Here is a 12,900-nt window from a genome sequence, read left to right on the forward strand (position 1 = left end):
AACCGTCATCGAACCCATCGTTCTACCATTCCTGGACCGGCAAGGGAACTTGCTGTTCATGTGATGTATCTGACCCCAGGAATGTGTCAATAAAGTTTCCCCTTCCCTGGACAATGAATTCACAGTGTTATTATTTCAATTTCCAGGAGTGTATATAGAGGTGTGTCTGTTGGTGAAGCTTCAACACCTTTAGTGTATCAGTGTTACAACTACAGGCGATTATTTAGAGAGCTCCCAATGGCATTACAATAATGACAAACACGAAAACTATCAAGATACTCTCTTTAAGTTATTTAAACATCAAGCAAAATCTTACAAACTTCAAGAAATGATGACGCTCTATAAAACAAGTATCAGCTGATATTCATACAGTCGGACAATATCTGCAGGTGGGAAATATTTGTTAGTGAATTTAGAGGGGCCTGAATTTAGACCACCTAGGTTTATCCAGATTTAGGTTTTCCGTCGTTTCCCTAAATCGCTCTGGGAAAATGAGACGATGATCCTCCTGAAAAATACACAAACAATTTTCGCGCTCGATCTAAAAGTGATGTGAATAATTAATGATACTATTATTGCAGAGAAGTTATTGCCCAGAGCTCCATTATCTTTTATAGGGGATTCATGAATGCTTTTGAAGTAACTGAAGTGGTAGAAAGCTGAGACGTGCGTGAGATAAGGTGCTGAGCATAGGGAAAATGATCCTTTTAATATATTTATTTACCACAGAGGACAAATTAGACGTCAGTAAAGATAAGCAATACTTATGCGCGAAAGAGGCATTAAGCTACCGGGGAAATTCCAAACAAAAAGAAATTTAGTAACAGTTTCCGTAGTGGTACAGAGAATTCGCTCATGTTGAATTCAAAACGAAACAAGCACATTGAACTCCATAAACATTAGAAACTCGCCCCGGAGGCATTTACTTGGTTTAACAATAGCTTTAGCTACTTGGAAATCAACATTACGAAGACCACAATATGCCTATAATTGAATCATAAAAAACTTTCAAGACAGAAGAATATGCATCTCCTATGCAAGATTCTCATGAAATTGACCAAAAATGTCAAATTTCAATATAATTTTCATTCATTAGTAGAACTCATGCACAATAAGTTCCAAAAGTTTTAACGATGGAATCGCATCCTAAGTGCCTGAAAAATGATTCATGTGTGACGCGACCTTCCTGCCACGCCCACTCCTTGAAGCAACATTTCATACTAGCTGGGCGAACAACGATTTCGTGGATTACTTTCAAGTAAACCTGCATAGGATACATCTAGAAGATTATGATATTTACTCTTTGCTTTTGTAGATTATTTATGACTCTTTTCTGTATCTTAGTAACAATAATAAACCAGCTGCTTTGTTTATGAAGAAGCATTTCTTGTTTTGCTTTGTGCTACTGACGGAATCTCTTTTATCATTCAGCAATGTCAGAACCTATCCAGTGAAAGTGACATAAAAAGTTCAGTATGGACTACATATTTCTATATGGTATCAACAAATGAATACCTATTTCATCATCTGTGCTTGTAGATGGTGTAAATATCTACAAGCTGAGAGGTATAACAAACTGTACATTCACAAGGAGAGGCTTTCAAATTGTATCCTGGACGTTGTCAAGCCCACTTACAGGTTTCTGGCCAGTCCTCAACTTCTAAAAAACGTGAGTTCATGGCAAAAACTAGAATCCAAATGATGCTACAGTTGACATAATTCCAACTTATGATGCAGTTCTTTTTAAGGATGGGAATGTAGGCAAGCTGAATATATTAGAGAGAATGGGCTTTAAAACACGAAATTTCACTCAAGACAACGCAAGAAAAATAGATTTATAGCGCTTCTCTATATGTTCATGGATACTCTGCAAATTACGTTTGAGTGCATGGCAGGGGATTCATCGAACCACCTTCACAATAATGCTCTATTATTCCATTCTCGAACAGCGCGCGGTGAAACGAACACCTATATCTTTCCTTTAATTTATTATGACAATCGTTTTTACCGGCGTTGGTCGGCGTCAAAAAATATTTTCAGTTTATTAGGAGAACGGTGGTGATTGAAATATCTTAAGAAAATCCCGCTGCAACCATAAACGCCTTTTTTTAAAATGATGTCCTCTCCAAATCCTGTACCATGTCCGTGATCACCTCGCAGCTACATCTAGATAACACAAAACGTGCTGTCTTTCTTTGAACTTTCTCGATGCACTCCGTTAATCCTATCCGGAAAGGACTCATAAAGAACTACTGCCTTTTTTTATTATTGCTGTGACGTGTGCGACTTCTCAGTCTTTGGGTACGTACATTTCGTTGCTCGAACGGCTATATACGACTGTTAAGTATGGAACCATTGTATCAGCATACTCTCAAAGTAACTTAATTGGTGCACAGTCTGGACCGGAAGACTTGCATTTATCAAGCGATTTAAGTTGCTTCACTACTCTTAGGACATCTATTTCTAAGTTACTCGTGTTGGTAGCTTCTATTAATTCGAATTATGGAATATTGACTTCGTCTTCATTGACAAAGGAATCTTGGAAGGCTGTGTTTAGTAAATCTACGTTAGCAGCACTATCATCGAAAGCATTTCCATTGCTACGGCACAGAGAAGGCATTGATTGTGCCTTGCAGCTAGCGCACTTTACATACGACTAGAGGAGGAGAAGGAGGAGGAGGAGGAGAAGGAGATTAGTGTTTAACGTCCCGTCGACAACGAGGTCATTAGAGACGGAGCGCAAGCTCGGGTTAGGGAAGGACGGGGAAGAAAACCAGCCGTGCCTTTTAAAAAGAACCATCCCGGCATTTGCCTGAAAGGATTTAGGGAAATCACGGAAAACCTAAATCAGGATGGCCGGAGACAGGATTGAACCGTCGTCCTTCCGAATGCATGCGACTAGAATATCTTTGAAGTTTCCGCCAGGTTTCTTGACAAAATTTCGTTGTGGAAACTCTTACGCGCATCTCGCACTAGAAACCGCGCCAAAATTTGACCTTCTGTAAAAAATCACCAGTCTTTAAAATTTTGCTTTCATTTAAGTTTGACATACTTCTTTCATTGTTTCTGCAACATTGTTCTGACCTATTTTTTGTATCACGGGGAATCCGCTCTGTCGTTTGTTAATTTTTTTGATTTTTTCGGCAATTTGGAAGGAGCGGCCGCCTCTTGCATGTAATGGAGCCCAAAACCCCACCACCCTATGGCGTAAGCCGAGGAATCTGCAACCTACACGGTCGCAGGACTATCTATGCCACTGATTCCAACCCTCCACTCCACTTTGTATCAGACGTCCGCAATCGATCCTGTCGGCTATACTGCAAATAGTGACATGTGCTTTCATCTCGAAAGCTATACTAGCAACCTTTACCACTTCTGATAGCCCCTCGAAACCAGCGAGAATCTCTTTCGGTCCAAAGCGACACATATGATTGGTACGATCTGAGCCACCACCTGCAATCGGCTGCATCCTGTGCTCTTCCTGGCATCTGGAACGATCCGTTCCATATATGGAATGACTCCACCTGGTATGTGTACAGAGTGCACACTGATTTTCTTCCCCTCCTTGCCAACCATGTCCCGCCCTATAACATGCCTCCCAACTACCAAAAATCCCATCTCTGTGATTGCCCAGATGTTGCAGGCTAAGAGGTTCCCACTGAAACAGGACAAGAGACTTCATCTGGCTGAGAGATAGTGTCAGCCAAAGACAGCACCAGGGACTTGTTTGTCAGACTAACCAGGGAAGGCCTTACGTTCCGTCCCCCAGGAAATCTTTCGCAGCCTGTCATGCCCCGAGACCAACTTGTTCTTTGGTAAAGCCAATCAAATCCCTAGCTGATGTGACGTGAGACGTAAACACATGTTCCGTCATCCTGTAATTATCTAGCTCACAGTTCAGATTGTCTCCTATCAATTTTGCAGATCTCTATGCTGTAATGGATAAAAAAACCTCCCCTCAAGTAAAATATGAAGACCTTGACTGTAATGTTAAATCTTTTGTAAACCTAAGATTTCGAATCGGTATGCCTGCGACAGCATGCGTTACCTGATGTGTTCCCAAATGCCGCCCGTAAAAACGGAATTGTTCCGAGGCTTATACCGCGGATTCTGTTGCTGATGGAAAGATAGAATCAAGTGTGTTGGACAGCCCTTGTACAAGGGAACATTTTTAGACGCAGCAGAAGGGACTCGTTAGTGTTACGCTTCTGCAGAAAAGGTTCAAAGTGTGAATATTACACAATTTCTCTAGTTTAGGCAAATGGAACAAATCGTTGGGTGCTTTTTGCATTTCACCCTTACTAGGTCCGGGTCATGGATTCCAAAGACTGCTATACAAAGCAAATGGCTGAAATTTTTGTGATATATTCCTAAGAACCGACCTCGAACAAAGTAGTAAATTTTATTGGTATCTTTATCCATTGTTGAGATACAGAAGTTCAAAGTTTCCCTACTTGTACACGTAAACTACGTACGTATAGTACATTGTGAGGCGAAAACGTTGTTTATAAAGTGGCGTTGCACAGGGAAACACACTGTACAGTGTCTCCGTTATAATGAGAAGGGTTCTGGGACCCATATGTTACAGTATTGAAGCCAAATTTTTATGTACTTAAAATCCAGTCTGAGGTACAATATTAGTCTAGCGTTATTTCAGTTTGACGTAAGTAAAATACCAAAATTTTACTAACCGATAAAGTTATTTTCGTATCAACGACTTGCCCTGCTGTAGCAGGAGCGGAAAAATACTAGTGTCAGAGCACAAAAAAGGCGAATATGCACCTGCCTAAAATATTTTGACTAAGGAGTGGGGTCTTACGTGTCTCATTTTACCTTGATCAGCACCTATAAAAATTTTCCCTAAAACTTTGCTATTTTTTCTGACACAGAAGGGGACAGTGGGATTTGGAAAGAGATGGAAAAGTAATAAAGAGTGGAAGGTTTTAGACGCTGTTTGGGTCATAGAAAGAGCGAAGGCGACAATGGCAGTTTGAGAGAAAGACAGGGACACAACGGCAGTAGACACACAGCTGACAGTGACAGAACAATTGTAGGAAAAAAGTAAAGGAGACAGGGCCCGTGGGAGAGGAGTAAAGTGAAGAAGAAAGTAGAAGTGGGTGAGAGTGATAATGAGAGACAGAGTCTGCGACAATGACAACAAAGAAGAGAGAGAAAGTGAGAATGAGAAGAGACAGCAACACTGGTAAGAAATGAATGAGATAGTTGCAGTATCAGAAAGCAAAAGGGAAACAGTGAAAGTGAGAGGGGACAGTAGTAGTAGGACAGAACGAGGGAGAGTTTGGCTTTGAGATAAGAGACAGTAACAGTAGATATGGAGAGATAATGACACTGAGTTGGCTCGAATGAGTGAACGGGAGTGGACAAATAGGACTGGATGTGTACCAGCGACTTGCAGCTGCTGATTTGTGGGTATGAGCAAGTCACAGTTAGAGGAGCTTTCGGGAGTGAGAAGTGAATTGCATGTTAAGAAGAGCGCGAATATTGGCATGCCAGAAATTTTGGGAAAAATTTTAAAATTGCTGGCGAAGGTACAATGACGCAGCTGGTACCACGCTTGCCAGATTATCTTAAACATAAGCATGTTCGCCTTTTTTGTGGTCCGATAGGTTTATTTTTCCGCAGGTGTTATATTGTATTACAGGACAAAAATATGATATTTGTACCACAAATCTTCGCTGACATCCCATGATGATTCCGGGAGCATAAATAAATCATTAATTCGAAAAAGATAGTTGGCTGCGGTTCTTCGTGAGTGATATTTACAAAACAGTGGTCTGAAACCATCGTGGATAAAATAATGTCTATTTTTCCTTTATCTGTCAAAACGTGTTTATTTCTCTGGTATTACAGTTACAGACGACACGTTAAATCCCACACTCCCGATGCAACACGTTCTCCTCGGTAGCTCGCCAAATGCGGTTGCTGCCGCCCTGCAGACTCGCTTTATTCACTAAAACGGCGCCGCGCTGCACGCCGCTCAACAAGTTCTGAGTAAACACCGTTTGCGTGTATAATCTCGATAATCCCGATGCGATTTAGCCCTAGCAAGTTTCTTTACCAGTTTTGCATAAAATCGATGTCGCCCGGCTCTGCGTCTTCGGCCCGCGGGGCAAAGTCAGCGCGCTGCGGCGCGGCGCGTCGAGACAACAATTGCTCAAACACAACTGCCTGCCTGCCTGACGGGACACGCCGCCTGCTTCTCGCCCTACCTGTCGCTGCTGTTTGCGCTCTTGCGTAGCTCCCTCAGTTTATCGATGGCTCATTATTTAACTCACTCTCCTTCATCCTTACTTTACCTTCTAGTCCGAAGTAAAGGATACAGGCACATATCTAAATGAAAAGAACAAATAACCACACGTCCTAATTCTATAAGGTTACCCCGTGATCCTGTAACTAACTGTTTGTTTAGGAATTCGGACTCGTAGTGATTTACTCGCCTCCGAAACAAACAATAATCACAGTGTACAAACTCATGCGGATTGTGAAACTTTTGTGTTAGCTCACACATAGCTGCTGTCACGAGTTCCATTAAAATAATATTATATTGTTAATTTTATTGTATTTTATGGTTTTATAGACAAGATTAGCATACATTCTTGGTTTTTAAATGGTCTATTGAAATGCCTATTGAAACTAAATTCGCCTTGTATTTGTTTTGTCGTGTTGCTGTTCTTGAGTTTTGAAAGTCGCCAGGTTTATTTGCAGGTTCGTTCACCAATTCCCCAGCGTCACATAGTGTATAAGAAACTTTCTATCGCAATTAGAATTACTAGGAAGAGTAATATATGCTTTCGTGTCTCACCGAATTATTTACCAGAGATGAGCACTCGTTTATTTCTTCCTTGAATACAACTTTTACTTTTGCTATCGAGTTGCAATAAGTAATATTCACAGTCATCAAAGCAAGAACAAAATCGGAATAATTAACATTACGCTCACAACGGAGATAATAAATATCGGAGATCGCTTTTATTATGCAAGGAGTAGCGTCTTTGGCTCCTACATGCAGCACAGTAACTGATGTAGTTATTTTCGCAGTGAAATGTGATATCACAATGTTACAGCCGCCAGTCCACATTGGGAACATATTTTAGTAAACAAGGAAACTGTAATATTTCAGTAATATTTTAACCCAAAAATTTGTATTATTAAGCAAATTTATTCAGCTACTGAATCATAAGAGAAATATTTCTGGGATGATCTTTAGGTTATAGAAGTACTACTCTTTACCGAGTGTTACCAACTCGAGCGGTCTGAGGCACTGCAGTCATGGACTGTGCGGCTGATCCCGGCGGAGTTTCGAGTCCTCCCTCGGGCATGGGTGTGCGTAGTTGTCCTTAGGATAATTTAGGTTAAGTAGCGTGGAAGCTTAGGGACTGATGACCTTAGCAGTTATGTCCCATAAGATTTCACATACATTTGAACATTTTTTTTTTGTTACCAACTGACAAAAAGCCAGACTAGTATATTAGTATCAAACATAGGCCTCAAATTGAGGAAGAAATGTCTGACAATGTATGTATGGTAGTGAAACATGGACTGTGGGAAAAACGGAACAGAAGAGAATCAAAGTATTTGAGACGTAGTACCACAGACGAATGTTGAAAATTAGGTGGACTGATAAGGTAAGGAACGTGGAGGCTCTGCATAGAATCGAAGAGGAAAGTTATGTGTGGGAAACATTGACTAGACGAACGGTCAGTATGATAGAACGTCTGTTAAGACATCAGGGAGCTGTAGTGGGTAAAACCTGCAGAAGAAGACAAAGATTAGAATACATCCAGCAAACAATTGTGAACATAAATTGCAAGTGCAACTCGGAGATGAAGACGTTGGCACGATAGAGGATTTTGTGACGGATCGTATCAAACCAGCCAGGAGACTGAAAAAAAAGTGTATTTGACTAGCATCCTATAATGGCAACAAGACTTGGCTGCCCTTTACACACTAGATACCCCTTTATATCCTTCTTTCAAACTGGAATTTTCCCATTTTCAATGTTATTACCAGGAGCAGTCTCCTTTAATTTCCCTTCCCCAGGACTCGCTGTATCAGACAATATCGATTTTGTACACCTATATTTTTTTATGTCTGCCACTATCAACATCGTCATTATTGTTGTTATTGTTATTATTATTACTATTGGAAGCATCGACATATTAGCTCTTAGGCAGTAACTCTAACATTGTCTCTGCTGACAGTCAAATCATTTTATTGCAATTTGTCACATTAAATTATTGTTATTTCATAGCCAACTATGACGTAAAAAGGTACTGTATGTGTGAATCCCTGGTCGGATGTAATAGAGGGCCTTTACATACAGAACTTGCATTGAGAAAATGCTATAATTTCTTACGATTTGATGGTTAACGATCTACTAGTACTTCGGCCTAGCAAGGTGTCGCAGTGGTAAACATACTGAACTCGCATTTTTGTTGTAAGTGTCTCATGGCTTTACTAAGAACTTGTTCCATACTGAATCGTCTACTAAACATTATTCTTACTGCAATTACATTATCGTTGTGGGACTGAAGTGCTTACATGCATGTAATGTAAGTTTTACACGACAAAGCGAACAAGGAGAGGTCACAATGCTGGGATCACGGATTTACTTCAAACTTTGTATACATTCAGTGGGCCATTAAAACAACGTAATGTGCAAGTAGTATGGTGCACTACTCTGGCAATTATGATAAAATCGCAAGAGATGTTTTAAGAAACTGGTGCACCTGCCTGATATCGTGTAGGCCCTTCATGAGCAGGCAGAAGTGCCGTGACATGACGCGGCGTCGACTCAACTACCTTTTGAAGTAGTGCTGGAGGGAACTGAAACCATGAATCCTGCAAGATCTGTCCATAAATCCGTAAGAGTGCTAGGAGTTCGACATTTCTTCTGAACAGTATGCTGTGTAGCGGGACCACCGTTTAGGACGGGGAAAGTTAGTTTTGTGCAATATCCTGAGCACAAGTTACAGCCAGGTGTGGACTGGACTGCAGTGAGTTCCGCATACCAGCAGTTTCGAAGGCAGGTAGAGGCCACAAGTGCGTAGAACTGCTGGAGAAGGCAGTTTGCATGGTGCAAATCACATGAAGAAGGGGGACACTGGCCAACCTAAGTGTTATGCATTCGTGACAGGAAGCGGCTTGTTAGCAAAACAGAGGCGCACAGCTGACTACAAATACGTACCGTTTTCTAACTAGATTCATTTAAGTGTTGAAAAAAGGGTTCAAATGGCTCTGAGTACTATGCGACTTAACTTCTGAGGTCATCAGTCGCCTAGAACTAATTAAACCTAACTAACCTAAGGACATCACACACAATCCATGACTGATGCAGGATTCGAACCTGCCACGGTAGCGGTCGCACGGCTCCAGACTATAGCACCTAGAACCTCACGGCCACTCCGGCTGGCCATTCAAGTGTGGCAGCTCTCTTGGATGGCAGGGCGTATCACACCACCAGCTTCTCACAGCAGCAGATGGAGCGCCAGCATTCCAGTCCACGGCAGGTCGTAGGTTCGACCCTCTGAGGCCGACGCGGGGTCCGTAGCCAGCCAGTGAGTGGTAGGCCACTCCACGGCTCGCTACCGTGAGCAGGCGTCCTGGGTTCCAACACACGCTGGTGACATTTGGGCGAGGGAACACAGCGCGGACCATCTTGCAGTTGTCAGCGGGCCGTTAGGCGGCTCCTCGGAGCGGCGCAGAACAACGAGGACGGGGACAGCTGAGTCGGCAGGGACGCAGACCGCCCAGTCAACCACGGCATCCTGACGACACCTCATCTCCACTGGCGTTCACGGCCGGCCCAAGACAGCATAGCATTACATGCACCGCTGGGGTGCTTCCTCAACGTTGCGGGGTCCTGTGATGCAGACCAAGAGTAACGAAGGCACTATAGCTAAAAAAAAAACACTTAGAAAGCTCTCGCCGAGTTTTAATATGGCACCTCCTGGCACCCACCCACTACAGTTGCAAGGCATTATGCTCAATAATGTTCATGGCTGGGGAGTCTGATGGCCAATAGAAATGTTTAAACTCAGATTAGTGTTTCTAGAACATCTCTGTAGCAATTTTGGACGTGTGGAGTGTCGCATTGTCTTACTGGAAATGCCCAAGTCCTTCTGAATGTACAATGGTCATGAAACGATGCAGGTGACATAACAGGCTGCTTACGTATGTATCACCTGTCAGAGGCATATCAAGACGTATCAGGGTTCCCATATCACTCCTACTGCACAGGCCCCACACCATTATAGAGATTCCACCAGCTTGAACAGTCTCCTGCTGACATGATAAGGTCCATGGATTCATGACGATATCTCCATACACGTACACTGCCATCCGCTCGATACAATTTGAAATGAGACTCGTCTGACCAGGCAAAAAGTTCATCAACAGTACAATGTCAGTGTTGACAGTCCCAGGAAGGCGCAAGGCTTTGTGTCGTGCAGTCATCAAGGATACACGAATGGGTCTTTGGCTCCGAAAGCCCATATCTGTTCCAGCGTGAGGAGATTTTCTTATTTGCATGTCACCCTTTGCATGCGACACATCTGTGTTTCTCAAAGACAAGTATAGTCATCTATCTTATTGCAATAAAAACTCATTAATACGATTTGCTTGAATCGGTGTCTAGCGATCCGCGAAGCCGGTTTCCTAGGCACCCTATATTTGACGAGTAGGCAGGATATAACAATATCGATGATGTTTCGTTCAAGGGTTCGCAAGCTGATACTTATTGATGGCCCAGCACTGAAACCTGCAGCAATTTACGGACGGGTTGCACTTTTGTCACGCTGAACGTTCTCTTAAGTCGTCGTTGGTCCCGTTTTTGCAGAATGTTTTTCCGGCCACAGCAGTGTGGAGATTTGATGTTGTACAGGATCCCTGATATTCACTGCACACTCGTGAAATGGACGTACGGGAAAATCCCCACTTCATCGCTAGCTCGGAGATGCTGTGTCTCATCACTCATGTGGTGACTATAACACCAAGATCAAACTCCTAAACTCTTGAAACTTCCTGGCAGATTAAAACTGTGTGCCGGACCGAGACCCGAACTCGAGACCTTTGCCTTTCGCGGGAAAGTGCTCTACCAACTGAGCTACCCAAGCACGACTCACGACTAGTCCGCACAGATTTACTTACTGAGATACCCAAGCACTACTCACGACTAGTCCTCACAGATTTACTTCTGCCAGTACCTCGTCTAAACTCTTGATAACCTGCCATTTTAGCAGCAATAACCTATTTAACAACTGCGCCAGACACTTGTCGTTTTATATAGGCGTTGCCGACTGCAGCGCCTCATTCAACCTCTTTACATATCTCTGTATTTGGATACGCATGCCTATACGAGTTTCTTTGGCGCCTCTGTGTACCTGAGCGTTGGTGTTGTACGTCTGAAGTCATTGTGGTCTAGCGGGTTGTGCAAGGCGGTGGTTAGAATATATATACTTTTTAATTTATATTTTTACATCACTGGTAATATTGTTTAATTTATATGACATTTGAGAGGTAATATAATGAAGAAAACCACGTGACTTTTCATAAAGTTGTAGTGAATTTCATATGTTATTTGGATGTTTACCATTTGTAATTAAATTTTCAAGGACGAGGAACAGGTTTGGAAATACTAAGTCAAACGTCGATGAATAATGATGCAAACGACGTTATTCAGAATCAGTAATATAGTAAGTCACAATATGCCAGACCGCAAAAGTAACGTATAATTACTCGTCGGATGTGCTCCCAACATGACACATGGCAGTATGGTATTTTTCATACAGACATGGAAAATATAAATTGAAACTTCATGTAAATACTTAACGCAAATACACGTGGCTTTTTTGATTATATTATCTTTCAAATGCGATATAAATTAAATATTTCCAGTGGGGAAAGAAATAGACTAATAATTCAGTTTGGGCGGGAGTCGAATCGTTTTACGAAGGTCGCACGCTAATCGCTTGATCACCATGAACTCTAACGTTCGGCATTTACACATAGGTACATACCCCACAAAATACACGTGTAAAGCTTTTCTTGCGATTTTCTTGGAAATGCGAGAGTAGCGCACCTTACTACTTACACGTTCAGTTGTTTTAATGGTCTACTAAATGTGTACAAAGTTTTAAGTAAATCCCTGATCAAAACGTCGTGACCTCCCCTTGTAAGTACTGATCCAACCGTTACGGGAACTAAGTCACGTGACAAGGCAGAGCCACCGCATTCCGCTTCAAAGTAGTGCGAGCTTCTACATCGCATAGCAGTTAGAGAACTGATTGCGAAATATTTATTTTGGGGTAGTCATTTCAGCGTTCTTTTGAACTTACGAAATTTATTGACGATGAGAAGAAAAAACGAGTGAGAGTGCAGGTGATGAAGGTGGTGGGACGTGCTAGCAAAATATCCAAGTTAACTGAGTCGATGGTGTGCGAAATACAGCACGAGGGACACGATGCTGAGTGCAAAGAGATTCAAGTCTCTGGCCCAACGATAAGGAACTAAATTTACACAATAAACACTCCACTGCAATATGAGTAACTACGTTAATAGGAAGTAATTTCTGTGATATTATTCGAAACCAAAAATTTCATTTTTTCGTAACTGGACTTTGAGGCTATGAATGAAACACAGGTGATAGGTTACAAGAGACATCAGAATTAAAACGTTATTACTTTCTGAAGTCTTGTTAGAAGTATCAGCGACCTATATCTTATTCTAATGAAAATAACAATTGTTCAGGATGACCTATATGTGCTAAGTATCAGATAAAATATGTAGATTATTTAAGAACAAAGAAATAAATATACCTTGTTATGGCGCTACCACAAGCGCAGAACAAAGATGAAGAACACAAGAGAAGAGAAGGCGGTG

Source organism: Schistocerca gregaria, chromosome 4 (assembly GCF_023897955.1).
Source record: "Schistocerca gregaria isolate iqSchGreg1 chromosome 4, iqSchGreg1.2, whole genome shotgun sequence".
Classification (NCBI taxonomy): Eukaryota; Metazoa; Arthropoda; class Insecta; order Orthoptera; family Acrididae; genus Schistocerca; species Schistocerca gregaria.